The following is a 16994-nucleotide window of genomic DNA, read 5'->3' on the forward strand; positions in this document are numbered from 1 at the left end:
GGTTTTATTATAAAAAAAATGAATGTGTTTAAAGCGTCATTCTATAGTTACATAAGATATTGGCTAATAGTGTAGACATAATAAATTTGTATGTGTCATATGCTGTTGTAAACCTACGGTATTTTTTTATGTTTGTCTTCCATGACAGAGCACATATATTTCCATTACTTGCATAGTAATACCCTTCTCTGTTACACATCTATATATCTGTGTTAAATAAATAAATAATCAACCATCTCAGAAAAAAACCTTCTTAGTGACACGCAATATGGTTTCCGTTCTGCTAGATCTACAGCAGATGTGCTTACAGTTATATCTCATAGGATTAGCAAATTTCTTGACGGAGGCTACATATCAAAGGCCTTTGATAGAGTATGGCATAAAGGTTTACTTCACAAGATCTCCAGCTATGGTATAGCTGAAATGCTTTCTCAATTATTAAAACATTTCTCTCTGATAGGTTCATGAGAGTAGTGGTTGATGGGCAAAAATCAGAAGCTCACAGTATTAATGCTGGAATCCCTCAGGGGGCCATCCTGGGCCCAACTCTCTTCCTGATCTATATTAATGATCTTCCAAATCACATCCTTACATCGTTCGTTGACATCTATGCTAATGACACTACTATCTATGGTAGCATATCTAAGACCGTAAACGACCAAGTTTTCCCTGATTCTCTCTCCTCTGATCTTGAGCAAGTGGTACAATGGGGAAAGAGGTGGCTTGTGACTTTTAATGCATCTAAAACCAAGATTTTATCTTTACATAATCAAGGCTCTGATCCCCATCTAGCATCAATTGAAATGAATGACTCTCGTCTTGGGGAGGCCTCATGTTTTGACAAGCTTCTAGGCTTGACCATTACTCCTGATCTTAAATGGAACACATACATCAAATCCGTTACAAAGGCCGCTGGAAAAATGGTGGGATCCTTCTATAGATCCATCAGATATCTCACTGTAGATACAATTCTCTATCTATATAAGAGCGAGGTACTCTAAGGATGGGGTACTGTTGCCACATCTGGGCAGGATCTGCTTGAAAGAACTTATCCTGCCTGCTGAGTTCAAAATAGACTTCATAGCTTTGTGGTGGATGTCCTTTTCTCTTCCCTGCAACCTCTTTCTCACAGAAGAGATGTTGCGAGTTTGTCTCTGCTTTATCGTTATTTTCATGGCAGGTGCTCGGCTTAGCTCCATTCTATGGTCCCCCCTCGCCGAAATTTCACAAGAAACACCCGTCTAGCTGAAAACACTATCATTAGTTTCCCCCACTCTTTATCTGTGCCTAAACATAAGCGTAGATTCCATGAGCAAAGCTTCCTTCTTAGAACTGCACGCCTATGGAATTGTCTTCCATTGTTCTGCTTTCCAGCTGACTACAATAGGGTTGTCTTCAAGTCTAACGTAAAGAAGTTTTTGATGAGCGGTTCCATATAAGTTAACAAATTTACCGAATCTCCATTACTAACGGTTAACAAATTTACCGAATCTCCATTACTAACGGTTAACCCACCATCATCATACGCCTTGCGATAAGCGGATAACATTTAAAAATACGCCATTTTTGATCGTGTTCAAACGTCAAAAAGGAAAATTACAAAGATTTTTTTTAAGCAAAAGTATTAGTTACGCATTAGTAGGTTAAAGTGTTAATACAAATAAAATGGATACAGTTTAACGCCTTGTCCAGGACTTTTTTTTTTATTTCATTTTATTTTATTTTTTTTATTTTTATTTTGTTTTATTTTTTGTTTTTTTTTATATATAGAAACATTACCCCTAGGGGTGTCCGCTGATATTCATGCAAAAAAGTAAAAGCCTTCTCATAAGTGGAACTTCGCTGGTCTGTATTTTTAATATATAGAAATATATATACATACAGGGCAGTGAAAGAAAAAACAAATTATTCAGTCGAATTCACCAACAAGTTTTGAGAAAAGACGTTGTAGCTTTACTCGTGTCGCCGGTTTCGTAAATACATCAGCGATATTTTGTTCTGATGATATGTAAATCAAAATAATGGATTCCTTTTTTATCTCGTTTTTTTATGAAATGGTATTTTATATCTATATGCTTAGATCTTTGGTTGATTATCGTGTTCTGTGCTAAGACTATACTGGCTTGATTATCACAATTAATTACTACGGGGCTGGTAATCAATTCTGGCTCTAAAATAGTCTTCAGAATATTTTTAAGGTAGAGTGCTTCCTGGCTCGTGTGTGTGAGCGCGATAAATTCTGCTTCACACGTAGAGAGAGGTACAATCTGTTGCTTTTTAGATTTCCATGAAATAATAGGCCCATTTTCTGAGAGTCTGAAACAATATCCAGATACACTCTTGCGATCCTCGTCGTTTGCCCAGTCTGAATCCGAAAAACCTTCTAATTTTAGGGGATTTCTTGATTTTCTAAATACTAACTTCTGTTCTTTGGTTCCTTTTAAATAACTTAGGACTTGTTTAGCTCTGTTTAAATCCTTTATTGCCGGTCGTGATAATTTTTGTGACAGTTTTCTTACTGTATAGCATATGTCGGGCCTGGTTGCAGTCATTAAATATATAAGACTACCTATAATTTCGTGATATTGTGTGTCATTTATTATTTCAGATTCTGTGTATATATTTTTTATTAATATCATTTTCGACCGGTGTAGAGCGTTTCTTGCACTCTCTCATTCCAAATTTTAATAGTATTTTGTCGATGTATCTCGATTGAGTCATCGTAACAAGTCCTTTGCTTTGAGTAAATTCTATCCCCAGAAACCAGGATATTTTGCCAAGATCGGTCATTTTGAATCTTTTACTTAATTTGTTCTTAACATCAGTTAACATTATGTCACAATTTGATGCGATTAAAATATCATCGACCCACAAAACCAAAATCAGTAGTTTATTGTCTTTGTGTTGGGTATATAAACAGGGGTCTACAGCGCATTGTCTAAGTTGTTGTTTAATAATATAATCATGGAATACTGTGTTCCAACACTGAGCACTCTGCTTTAGACACTATAATGACTTGTTAAGTCGCCACACGCTATTTTTATTTTTCATTATAAATCCCTCTGGAGGGGTAATATAAATTTCACAGTCTATTGGGGCATTCAAATAAGCATTTTTACGTCCATTTGATGGATGTTTAGGTCATATTGTGATGAAACTCTGATTGTCGTTAGGTTTGTGGTCGGCGAAAACGTAGAAAAGTATTCTTTACCGTAAATCTGAGAGCACCCCTTAGCAACACATCTTGCTTTGTACTGTTCTACGTCTGATGCTGTACTCTTTTTTGTAAAGACCCATCTGGTAGAAATAACATGTTTATCTCTTGGGAGAGGCACTACCGTATAGGTATCATTTTCGGTTAAGGCATCTATTTCTTTTTTCATGGCAATTTTCCATTCATCACAATGTTCTGAATTAATTGCTTCGTTGAAACTTTTTAGCGCATTTTCCATTGAATAGCAATAGTCGATTTGATAATCCTTTATATTGTCGACCACAAAAAAATCGGGTCGTCTTCTATTTCTTTTGGGATATCTTTCGACTTTATCATCATCATCATCATAATCATCATGGACACTCTCGTCTCCGTCATTTTTATTGTTTTCGTTTGTTCTAATTATTTGAGGTAATATAATTCCATCCTCTTCATATGACGGGGTTTCGACTGTAAAATTAAACGTGTCTGTGAATTTTACACACCGGATTCTTTTCATTTTATTTTTTTCGGGAAAAAATATTAAATTGGCTGGACTGTTTTTATCGTATCCAAGAAATATACCTCTGTCGGCTTTAATATTCTCAATGCGGTTAGACTAGCAACTACCTCAAGCTAGGTTTGAAACTCAGTCGTATAGGTGACAGTCGGCGCTCCTGGCCGTTACACTATTCGGCTGCTGCTAAGAGGGGCATGTGAATTAAAAATGTTTAAACGCCTAAACTCCATTTGTTTACACAAAGAGCATCACTTAATGGTAGTTTGTTTATCACTTTCAAATATAATCAACCCAAGATAGGCGAATTATGTATGTGCTCTCTGCTTATCTCGGCATGGTTTCCAGTCTTTCTAGATTTCTCTTTACCACTGGACTCAAACGGTGCCGATTCAGGAGAGGTGTCGTTGGGGATTGCGTAGCACTTTCCTCATAATTACATGAACAACCACTTTTACAGAGGTTATCCATTGTCTTTCGAGACAGCACAGAAAAAGATTATCCGGACACAGCAGCGGTATAAAACAAAGCTTTGTCAAAAAACAAATTCCCTAATAAAATTGTTGATCAACAAATCAAACGAAATATAAACTTCGTACAGCAAAAAATAAAAATAACTCACCAAAATAAAAGCGAATCTGTTCACTTACACACGCCGTCTAATTATGAACTCAATGAAATAGAAATAACAAACTCACCACATGGAAATAATAAAGGTATCGAACAAGATAATAAAAATAAACTATATTAGAAAATTTAAAAAGTTTAACTTCATATTAAGAAGAACAATAAAACAATCAAAATGTAAGCCAACCAAGCATGCTACATGTTAACATTTCCATTTAAGGATTGCCTATAAATGTAGTATTTACGTTAGTATTGTGCTGACTCATGATTACACAAGATATGAACTCGTCAGAGCAGTATAAATATACCAAGCAGTGCCGATCTCCTGTAGTGTTTCTGTGTACATTACGTAGTACGCAATATTGGCGGTAAGTACTAAAACAAGCTTTCATTCTTGTTGTAAATATATGTATATATATATATATATATATGTGTGTGTGTCTGTGTATTTTTTATTTATTTATTTTATTTTAGTTTTATTTTGTTTTATTTTATTTTCCCCTCAATGGAGAGTAGATAATGCATGTGGATGTGTTATCGGCAGCTCCAGTAACTCTCGTTTCTCCTTTTTTGTCCTTCAGTCCTCATTTCCAATGAATGATTTTTCTGACAAAGGGTGAAGAAAAAGCTGCTTTCCAGGTCGGTAGAACTTTGTAAAGAGTAGCCTGATATGTCGGAAAATTTCTGTTTCAATGTCTATCCTTGTGGTCATGTCACTAGTAAGGGTGCTGAAGGTAAACCTTTCATCTGGGTTGATGTTACCCACCTGATAGTCAGGGACCCGAACCTTGGATTAACCATTAAGGAGGCTGTCCTATCAGCAGGTGAAAAGTACCGGGGCTGCTGTATTGCTATTTGGTGAATGGATTCTGGACCATACAGTAGTTTCTGGTAGGGCCTCTCGATGCCATACTAGTGAGTAATTGTTACGGCTTTACCTTATCATGTGCCACAAAACAAAAAAAAAATATTGTCTTTTTCTCTCTTCGTTTCCCTCTCTGTCCTGCTCCAACCAAGTCTACCGACCTGCTCCACAAACCCCAAAACCTTAACAATCATAACAAATCTCCAAAAAAGAAACATGAATAAACCTAGAACCCCATCTTCCAACGTAGACCCCTACTACCAGGTCTCCTTCTCCAACATTAGGGGGTCTACGTTCCAACCTTCCAGAGGTTGACACACAATTACAGGAGACAAAACACGACATATTCTTTCTAAGTGAAACTGGCATAGGGCCAACCACTTCCCTAGACGAATTCATAATTAAAGGATGACCCAACTTAACATCTAAATCTGACCCTCAAGATCGCCATGGGCATGGAATATGTGCCTACATCAAAGATGGCTTTCCATGTGGTAGGGATATCTCCAGAGAATACCTTAATTTAGCTTATATGTGCTTCCGGGTTGCACTAGCTTATACAACTGCATTTATATTTGCCCTCTATCGCCCCCACAACAGTGGGGTTACTATCTTTAAGAGCATATCTCAGAAAATTTACTACATCCTGTCTGCTCATCCTTCGGCTAACATTCACATTTGCAGTGACTTCAATGTCCATAATGTGGAATAGCTGACCCACTCAAATAAGACCGATGACGAGGGGAGGTTCTGTCATGATTTTGCCATTGCCTATGACCTCACTCAGATTGTTCACGAACCCACCCGTGTGCCCGATACACCCGGTCAATATGCAAGCCTTCTAGAACTTGTCTTCACAACTTCCCCTGAGCTGTGTTCATGATCCGTTCTATCTCCCCTGGAATCCTCTGACCACTCCGCTGTATCAGTTAAGATAGAAATGAAATGTAATACCTCTCCATCGTACTGTATATCGATACCCTCTGGCTGACTGGGATAGCTTCCGTGCATTCATATCTGGCCTACCTCTGCATTCCATGTTTAAATAGATACCAACGTAATAGATGTACTGAGACTAAAGCTGCTTTCAGGACTGCCAACAACCACTGTAAAAGAGTAATAAAACATGCCAGAGAGCTATATGCTTATTCTTTTAAATCCAAAGTAGCCGAGGAGCGGCTTGGTTCCCACCAGTTCTGGCAAATAGCAAACAGAATCTTGAACAGAAGCGTGCGTTCTATCCCAACTATCATCAATGGACCTGAGACCTTTGCAGCTAATTCTACCCTATGCGACAATGATCATCAACTCCCTGTATTTCCTCCTATAACAGACAACACGCTATGCAATATACAAATATCTGTGCGTGAGGTCGCCAAGCTAATCAAGAACCTTGATTCCAGTGAAGCAACGGCATTTCAGTTATAGTGCTGAAAAAGCTCCAACCAGAACTTGCCCGCATACTTACGAAACTGTTTAAGCGTTGCCTTAAGGAGAAGTGCTTTCCAACACCCTGGAAAACCTCATCAGTATGCCCTGTATTTAAGAATTCAGGTGAAAAGTCATCTCCCTCTCAGTACAGACCAATAAGTCTTAGGTGTGTCATGCGTAAGTTGTTGGAATCCATATTAAATAAAGAAGTAGTCAACCACCTCAACAGAAACAACCTTCTTAGTGACATGCAATATGGTTTCCGCTCTGCAAGATCTACAGCAGATGTGCTAACGGTTATATCACATAGAATTGGCGAATCTCTTGACAAAGGTTTCCTTTCCAAGGCAATTGCTCTTGACATATCGAAGGCCTACGATAAGGTATTGCATAATGGCCTACTTCACAAGATTTCCAGCTACGGTATTACTGGAAATGTTTTCTCAATCATTAAATCATTTCTCTCTGATAGGTTCATAAGAGTAGTAGTTGATGGGCAGAAATCAGAGGCCCACAGTATTAATGCTGAAGTCCCCCAGGGGTCCATCCTAGGGTCAACTCTCTTCCTGATCTACATCAATGATCTTCCAAAACATATACTTAAATCATTCGTTGACATCTATGCTGATGACACAACCATCTACGGCAGCACATCAAAGGCTGTAAATGACAAAGTTCTCTCTGATTCTCTCTCCTCTCATCTCGAGCGCGTGGTTCAGTGGGGGAAGACGTGACTGGTTACCTTTAATGCATCTAAAACCAAACTCCTATTTTTATATCATCAACGCTCTGATCCCCATCTGGCATCAATTGAAATGGATGGTTCTCGTCTAGAAGAAGCCCCATGTTTTGACAAGCTTCTGGGTTTGTCCTTTACTCCTGATCTGAAATGGAACATGTACATCAAGTCTGTTGCCAAGGTCGCTGGAAAGATGGTGGGATCCTTCTACCGCTCCAGAAGATATCTCACTACTGATGCAATTCTCTATCTGTATAAAAGCCAAGTACGTCCAAGGATTGAGTACTGTTGCTACATCTCGGCAGGAGCTGCTAAAAACAGCCTATCCTGCCTTGACAGAGTACAAAATAGACTTCGTGGTTTATTGGGGGATGCTCTTTTCTCTTCCCTGCACACAAAAGAGACGTTGCGAGCCTGTCTTTGCTTTATGGTTATTTCCATGGCAGGTGCTTGTCTGAGCTCCAATCCGTTGTCACCCCTCGCCACGACAATGGAACTCTCTGCCGCTTGCCTGTTTCCCACCTGACTACAAGTCCAACATAAACAAACTATTGACAAACCGACCCCTTAAGTAAGACACTCTATCAAACCCCCCAATACTAATGATTACTACAATACTATCTCATTGATTACTGTACACGCAATAACCCTTATCCCTGAGTGGCCTTCGGGCCTTGATAAGTAGTGACCCTCATATAAAACAAATATATATATATGTATGCATATATATATATATATATATATATATATATATATGTATATATGTATATATATATAGAGAGAGTGAGAGATAATTATCTTTTCCATTCGCCGAGCGGTCTTTTTTTATTTCAGTTGGCGCCCAAAAGATATTGTTAAGCCATTTTCTTTTCGAGCGCTTTCTACCGGTGTATCTTATTATCATCGGGAGTGATTGTTTTTGTTATCGTCTTCTTTTGCTTTTCCTTTAACGCTTGGTGTATTTATAGTTTTTTTTTTTTTTTTTTTTTATTGGTACAAATAATTCGCCACAACAATTCTGCACCCACCTTTATAACCGAGATATTGGAAAAAAATAAAATAATAATAATAATAATAATAATAATAATAATAATAATAATAATAATAATAAAATTATACCCCAAAAACAAAAGAAAAACACATAAGAACATGATAAAACCCCACAAAAAACAACAAAACTGAATAATACATACACACACATTTATATATATATATATATATATATATATATATATATATATACATATATATATATATTGATTTTCTTACTTATGTGTGCGCACATTATTTTCTTTCCTATGTATTCCCCTTGAGTTATGCCGTGGTTAGTGCAATAAATATAGAATGATTTCCGTAAATTCTTAGTTAATGTAATTTGAGCTTAATCATTAATTCGATTTTGAGCCGCAAATATAGAAAGAGAAATAATAATAATAATAATAATAATAATAATAATAATAAAATAAAATAATAATAAAATAATAATAATAATCATTATTATTATTATTATTATTAGTAGTAGTAGTAGTAGTAGTAGTAGTAGTAGTAGTAGTAGTAGTAGTAATCGCAGCATTAGCCATAATAATATATAACAAAAAGAAATAGAAAAATTAATGCAAATGGATATATGAAAACAAATGTCCAAAAATTACACAAAAATGAATGAGGTAAAATGCTATAATTAACGAAAAAATAAATAAACAAGATCATTAATCAGACGCGAGACTGCATACTTACGCCTGACATTTTTAAAGTACCTATTTGCAATGCCTCCCCACGGGACAGAGTTAGACACCAGTGTCGTTTTTTTAACGTGGAGAAAAGGTACAAAAATAAAAAAAAAATTGACTTTTCCTCCACTGAAAGGGAACAAGAATGGAAGTGCAGGCAGAAAGTCTTATCTGAACCTCACTTCTCGATATTGCATAATTCTAAAACTTATTCATCTAATTTGATTGTGGTTAGCGTTTTTAAAGAGCATCAAACTTCGAAAGATCGGAAGTTTAAACATCAGTCAATATTGTTACCGAAACTTTCAATATCAACATAAAAGAAAATATAAGATGCGGGTCTACATTGGTTATAGTGTTTCTATGGTGAAAACCAATAAAACAATCGCCAAAATGTTACTTTCAATTTTGTGACTTTGATTCTGAAATTTAATATTGATATTCTACAAAGCAATGCTAAGTTAAGCAATGACTGCGAGTTCAACCAAGTGTGGTGGCAAATATTTATTATATGCGGACGCTGCACTGTCCACAAACACATTGGCAAACATGGCTGCAAAGCAACAGACTTTACTGTAACTCCTTGACGATGATATAAAGAGCTTTCAATATGGAAGCAATACATTCCGAGAGAAATACATTCTGAGAATAATCTAATCTTAAAGAAATTTATTCTAAGAGCAATGTATTGCAGGAATATGTATGTATACATGTATATATATATATATATATATATATATATATATATATATATATATATACATATATAAAAGTGAAAGTGTCTGCCTATTTGTGTGTATGTGGGTGTACATTTCTCTACGCAATAACTCTATCAATTTTTAGTCTACAGACTCGAAATTTGATATACAGGGTACTTAGATTTGGGAAAATCAATGTGATCGGTCTTTGGCCAGAAATTTGGCGATTAAGGGGTCAAAGTTCAACGATTTGACCTTTGAGAACTCTACCAAACTTCTCTGACAAATTTGGGTCTACACGCTTGAAATTTTAGATATAGATTCCTTGGACATGGATCTAACTTAATAATTGAGCCCAAAACAATAAATTTTAAGGGGTCATAATAGGGGTCAAAATTTAAAAAAAAATTGACCGTTTTTTTTTTTTTTGCTCAACATACACCTCCAAATACCCGGGCAACGCCTGGCATCCATGCAAGTTTATATATATATATATATATATATATATATATATATATATATATATATATATATATATATATATATATATATATATATATATATATATATATAGGTCTTGTTTTAAAAATATAAAACCAGCGTTTGAGACATTATTTCGAGAACTGGTAATTCCATCATATCAATCAGGACGTCCATCAATTCTTCCTCGGTAGCATTTCCTTTACTGTATCGAAATATCTTTTTTCTGATCTTGTATGAATGTTACTTGTGTAAAAAGTTTTAAGCCTTTCACCCTGCAGAGCATATTCCGAATTCTGTTTTTAAGCGTCATTATATTTCTGATATTTATTTTTCGTCACAGCTTTTTATGAGTCCGTAAGTCCGTCGCAAATCTACTTGCATTTTTCTTTGATAATTTCAGTTAGTAATAAGCAAAATTGAACATTGTTAACTTGTGGTCATTTGATACACTTGTATGATATCCTGTCTGCCTTAACAAAAGGATATATAAGGAAAGAAGAGAAGAAATAGAAGAATTAGAAGACAAGAGGGAGAAGAATAAAGACGAAGAACATATTGGAATTTGGAAAAAATGAGGAAGGAAAAAATGAGGAAGGAAAAAGAAAAAGGAAAAGATATTGAGTAAGAATATATGGAATAAGAGCAACAAGGCATAGAAGAAAAAAAACAAGAAGAAAAAAGATAGTAGAATAAAAAGAAGGAAATAAATAAGAAAAGAGGAAAAAGAAGAAATTAATGAGAAAAGAACAAAAAGACAACTATAAAGAAGAAAAAAGAAGAAGAAAAAGAAACGGAGTACGAAAAATTTGAAGAAAAGCGGCGAGACCAAAGAAGGAAAAAGAACACGAAGAAAACGGAGAGTAAAAGAAAAAGAAGAAAATGAAAGAAGAAAAGAAAAAAAATAAGAAAAACAAGTACAGCACGGAGAGTAGGAGAAAAAGAAGGAACTAAAAAAGAAAAAAAAGAAAAAAAAATTGAGTGAGAAAAAATGGAAAAGTAGCAACAAGACCAAAGACGAAAAAGAAGAATAAGACAAAAAATGGATACTAGAAAATAAAGAAGAAAAAGAAGAAAAGAAGAAAAAAAGAAAAAAAGGAAAAGCGAATAAGAATAAGAAATAAACAAGAATATTAGGAAATAAAAGAAACAAGGCCGATAGCCATTAGTTGCGTGCTCTCGTGTAATGAATGAATGCGTGAATGTAGGATTGACATGAAATTCTTAAATATAAACTAAAATGACCGAAAAATGGGCTGAAATGACTTAACTAAATAAAAAGTAAATGACTTAGAATGACTTTAATGAACTTAAGAATGACTTGAATGTTTAAAAAATAACTGGAATCCTTCAACTTGAATGATCTGGAGAATGACTTGAATGGCTTTGAGACTGACTGATTGTAAAGTGGGTGATCATTTTACATTAAATGAATACAGAAAAGTGGTCCCCCACTTTATATCACAAAGCTACAAACATAAGTAAAGCATATAGCAAGAACAGATACTACACTTTAATCTTGGCCAAAAGGCCAAGAAAATGGTATTTATTTGCTCCGTCACTTAGCAAATAAGGCACAAGGCCGATTTTTAATGTGAGTAGTGAAGGGGAAATGGGGACCAACTCCCCGGGAAGTACGGGGGCTGAATGGTGACAATTGGTATGAAGGGTTTCCCCTACATTGACCAAGGTCTTATATGTGGGGTTGATATTTATTTGTTTCCCCACCGACCAAATAAGGCACAAGGCCGATATTTAATGTGAGGAGTGAAGGGAAAATGGGGACCAGCTCCCCGGAGAGTAGGGGAGCTAGATAGTGACAATTGGTATGAAGGGTTGCCTCTACATTGACCAAGGTCTTATATGTGGGGTTGGTATTTATATGTTCTCCCACCGAGAAAATTAGGCAGAAGGCCGATTTTTAATGTGAGGAGTGAAGGGGAAATAGGGACCAGCTCTCCGGGGATTAGGGGAGCTGCATAGTGACAATTTGTATGAAGGGTGTCCCCTACATTGACCAAGTCTTATATGGTCTTTGGTTGCAGTATCTGTTCCGGCAGATACTTCACATTGAGATATTAAATCCTTTATTCATGTTAGAAATACAGTGAAAATCAATAATGAACAAAAAACTTAGGCACATGGCCAACTCAAAGGGGGGGGATTGTAGGGGGTCGTTGGTCATCCTTATCACTCCAGAACTAAACAAAATCAAAAGTTTCTCCCAGCTAGTATCTTCTTTCAACATAATACCGCATTCACCCTTTCGTACTAGGGGACGTCCTACTTAACTCTAAATTTTTAAAACATTTGTGTCGAAGGTGGAGGAAGAAAAAACAAAAGGTGATTAGTAGGACCCTCGCAACCCCGTGTAGTTGATAGACTGCCCGTTCCACTAGGTTTATAAAAGGAACCTCGCTTCTGCGGGTCAGTCTTTAAGTTGGGATGCCCTCTAGATGGGGGTGAATGGAGAAAAGAAAATTTTGTGGGTAAGGAATGGGGGTTAGTTTGTATTTCTTTCTTTCCAAGATGGGTGAAATTTAGAGGAGGGGCCGAAAACAAAAATTGCAAGTAGGAGGGGTGGGGATCTTGGAGGCTTCCTAATCGGTGAGGGATGGAACACACACTCAGCTAGCTGAGGCTACTTGTTTAATTTTATTTTACGGAACTGCGCGTTCCACACCTAGGCGGGGAACATGTATTCAAATTTGGCTCCTCTTTGCACACACAGACTGGCTACATGTATCCATCTTCTGTCAAAGGCCGCGCGATGCAGCCTTCTTCTATCACATCTGATCTTCACCCGTAGTTGGTGTTTAAAGAAAACGATCAGATCCTGATCAGAAAAAAACTACACCCCCCGGCAACCTTGCAGACGTGACGTCAAAATCACCACTACTGGCTCGGCCAGGATCGTAACGTAGACCATTTGTCTTTCCCGGTCCCATGGCGGCCTCAGGTTGTCCACGACATTGGATACGGTAATTGGGTGAGGATGCTCAGGATCGATGCGAGCCGTCACCTCGCTGACATATGACCAGTATCGACAGAGTTCACGGCAATCGAAGAAAGCGTGATCAGTCGTTTCTACGGCTGTTGTCCCACAATGGGGATAATCAGGCGACTCAAAAAACCCGGAACTGCATTGTATGTTGTTGAGTGGAAATGCATTTCAAGCTAATCGTCAGATCAGAGAGAACGTATCTAGATGACTCGAACCTGGCGCCCAGCTCCACATGGAGCGGATCTCGTTCTGCTGCTTACCCAAACGCGCGCATAGCGGGTCGTCGGTGGCTCCTTCACTAGATCTCTGTGGAGTTCCCTGCATCTAACCATCAGATCAGCCAGACTGGACTCGCACCTCTCCGATCCTCTAGCATCGCCTCCTACCTTATCTATCTCGGGGTCTAAGAAGGCGTTCCAGTCTCCCATTAGCACTACTCGCTTCCGACAATCTACAAATGCGTCAAGCTGACTGAAGATTGAGACCCTCTCACGAGCAGTGCTGGAACCGCGATCACCCGAAACACAGAATCTTTTACGGCAACATCAACCGCAAACAGTCTGCCCACCGCATCCCTATGAAACACTTCGACCGTCGCCGACAGAGTATGTTTAACCAGCACGGAAACTCCGTTCTCCACGAGCTGCCATATGCTGAGAAAACCTCAAAATCTCGGGTCAGCATCTGATAGTCTACAGAGGAAACGAAATGCATCTCCTGAATCGCAGCCACATCCAGTCCCAGGGACATAGTCGTGCCGGAGGTGAGCCACCCGACCCAATGATCTCAAGCTTCTTGCATTCAAACTAGCCAAATTCAAAGCCATGGTACCTACCTTAGGGTGTGTCACACTCAGCTCCGAATTCAACCAGGGAGAGGACGACTAGGTTATGTACCATGCTCAAGGTGGTCAGATTTTTCATATCCTGATCTTCTCTCGCAATGCCGCCGACATCCAAAGGATAAATTAATTTCATGGCCCTGTAGAGTGGCGGATGGACCAACACTGGGACCCTTCCCTTGCATTGTTTTTAAAGTTCATCAAGAGAAGGGTAGTTTTTCTTCACCAGTTCGATTCCCGGAAACGCCCCTTCAGCGGCCTGCAGTCTTGTCTGCAAGTTGGTTTTGCGGGGCGTCTGGGAAATTTGAGGGGATACTTACATCTTTCCCCTCTATTTGTTTGTAATTGAGCAGAAGTTTTAAGTTTTTCCTCTGCCGATGGGAAATGTCTATTGCCACAGATAGAGGGTCTACATAACATAGTTCCTCGGGGGCAAGAGCTTTTAATTTGGTTGGTCTGCGAGAGGCAGAGGAGTCTCTCCCCTCCTTCGGTTCATTCTTTTCCTTTACTTTTTGGGGTAGTGGCTCAGTTTGCATTGGTGTGGGGACATGTGTTTCTGTGGTGCCTGGTGTTGGTGCTGGTGTAGTGTCTGGTGTTGGTGCGGTGTCTGGTGTTGGTGTGGTGTCTGGTATTGGTGCGGTGTCTGGTGTTGGTTGGTGCGGTGTCTGGTTTGGAGGTGGAAGTGGATTTTTTTGTTAGGGGTAGTGTATGTTCACAGGCAGTGGAGGGCACCTTTTCTTCCCATTTTCTTCTTTTGTTTTTCTTTTTTATTCTTTCGAATGAACCGGGGAGAGGTGAGGTTGAGTTCTTCTCTCTCTCATCTGTGGATTCATCCTCAGAGGAGCAGTCTTTTCTCCGCTTGATCCCCGTCTCGATTGGTGTGGGGACCATTTGCTGTGTCTGCTCCTCTAGTTGCTGCTGCGGCTGTCTTTATTGCTGCTGCTCTCGCTGGTGTCGTTGCTGCTGCTTCTGCTGATTTTGCTGCTGCGGTAATTGTTGTTGCTGCAGCTGTTTCCGCGGCATCGGCAGCGGTGGCTGCTGTTGTTGCTGAATTTGCAGAGGCTGCTGCCTCAATTTTGGGGTTGGTAGTGGGACGGTGGCAGAAGGGATTATGGGCTTCCGTTTTTGTCTCACTACCGTGCTCCATTCCTCCCCCTTGGCCTCCTGGGTGGTTTGGGTTTTCCTTGAAGCTGGGGTTGGTGCCACGGTTGCAGGAGTTGTTGTCGCCTGTTTTGGCACGGGCACTGTCTCAGGGGTTGTGACCACTTTTTGGGTCGTTTGAGTAGGGGTTATCCTTTGGAGGCAGCTCCTAGCCATGTTGCCCTGCTTTTTGCAGAACGAGCTGTGCGGACCATGGCCCTCCACCATTACCGTCATGCTGGCGGTCTTTGTATGTCAGCAGCACTGGTATCACCCGAACATCCTCCCTCTTCAACCTCATTGCTATTATGTAGCAGCCCAGTCGTATCCCAGTTTTTGACCATACTGGGTCACCTGTTCCACCTTACCGTACTGGCTGAAGAGGAATCCTAGCAGTTCCGCAAGTATTTGGGTTGGCACATTAAATACCTGCACCCGAGTCCTTCTCTTGCCCTGGTATTAGTTTGACTCTCCCATGCTTTATTTCTTTGAGGGGAGAGTCTCTCTGCATCGTCCCTGGTGAGTAGAAGGATGTCCCACATGGCGAAGCTCCTCTGGTGCAGGTATAGTACCGGGATGTTAAGTTTGTGGAGGAGCCCCACCATGTCTTCCTTCTTCATCCCCAGGAGGCGGTTTTCCGGTATATCGGAAATGGCGAAGGACAAGACTCTGCCCTCAATCGCCTTCCAGGCACCCGTATGGGTTTTATATCTGCCCCCTCTATGTATTGTCTGTACTTTGTCAGGTACAGGTCTCTATACTCTTGAGGGGACAGTTGTTTTTCTACGGTCTTCCCCCACGCAGACCCTCTTGTTGGTGTTGGTATGGGGTCTTTGGTGGGGTTAGACCGTTTTTGGTCTTTTATGGAGGTCGCCCCTGCCTGTTTATTGGCGACGCTTCCTGCCTCCCCAGATTTCTGAGTCTGTCCTTTTGTGGGAGTGTCGCTTTTTTTTTGGGGGGGGCAGCTCCCTTTTCAGTGTTTTTTGGGACTGACTCTCCTTGGTTAGAATTTTTTTCGGGAGCAGCTTCCCGTTTTGGGGAGTCGGCCTCTTGGGGAGCATGACCTTTTTGTTTACTTTGAGGGCATCTGCCCTTTCCTCGTTTGTGCGGTTCAGGCGGTATGCCCCCTCATTTTCTTTATCTGCTCCCCTTTTGGGGGAGCAGAACTCCTGGGGAGTGATGTCCCCTTTATTGTCCTTTTTGCCTGGCACCTCCTCCATTTTGTCGTTGGAGTGAGATGCTACGACCGATTTTGGTTTTGCTACCCTTTGGGGGGAGTCGCCCTTGGGGGGAGCTGTTGGTAAATTTTCCCCCTCCTGGGGAGCGTCCAATGATGTCATATCCGGGCGATACGCCCCGTCATTGATTGTTTTTGCTCCTCCTGTTGGGGTGTCGTCCTCTTGGGGAGCAGTAGCCCCCTAGCTGGGGGTATCAATATTGGTGGCCCCCTGGCTGAGGGTATCCATATTAGTGGCCCCCGGGCTGGGTGTGTCCGTTTTGGTTCCCTCTTTTAAAACTCACCGAAAAGAGTGACGTGGAAACGGCGTCCAAAGTGTGGAGTCGACTTTGGCGCCAAAAAGAAGTAGCACCAAAAAGCGGCAAGATGAGGGATAGAACTGAGAGAGGGAGTGGCAAGTTAGTGGAGGGAAGAGAGAAAGTGTTTTCGATCCTCCCTCGCGGGAAGGTCGTACATTGTCAGCTTGGATCCCCCCCGTGAGGGGGGGGGAGA

The 16994-nt window shown here is 39.7% G+C and overlaps 1 pseudogene; it reads right to left on the minus strand.

The window, feature by feature from the left end:
• Positions 1-11721: 11721 nt before the first annotated feature.
• On the minus strand, positions 11722-11823 carry LOC145256662 (U2 spliceosomal RNA; annotated as a pseudogene).
• Positions 11824-16994: the final 5171 nt, after the last annotated feature.

Source organism: Euprymna scolopes, chromosome 32, assembly GCF_053919585.1.
Source record: "Euprymna scolopes isolate OS-2025 chromosome 32, ASM5391958v1, whole genome shotgun sequence".
In the NCBI taxonomy this organism is placed as follows: Eukaryota; Metazoa; Mollusca; class Cephalopoda; order Sepiida; family Sepiolidae; genus Euprymna; species Euprymna scolopes.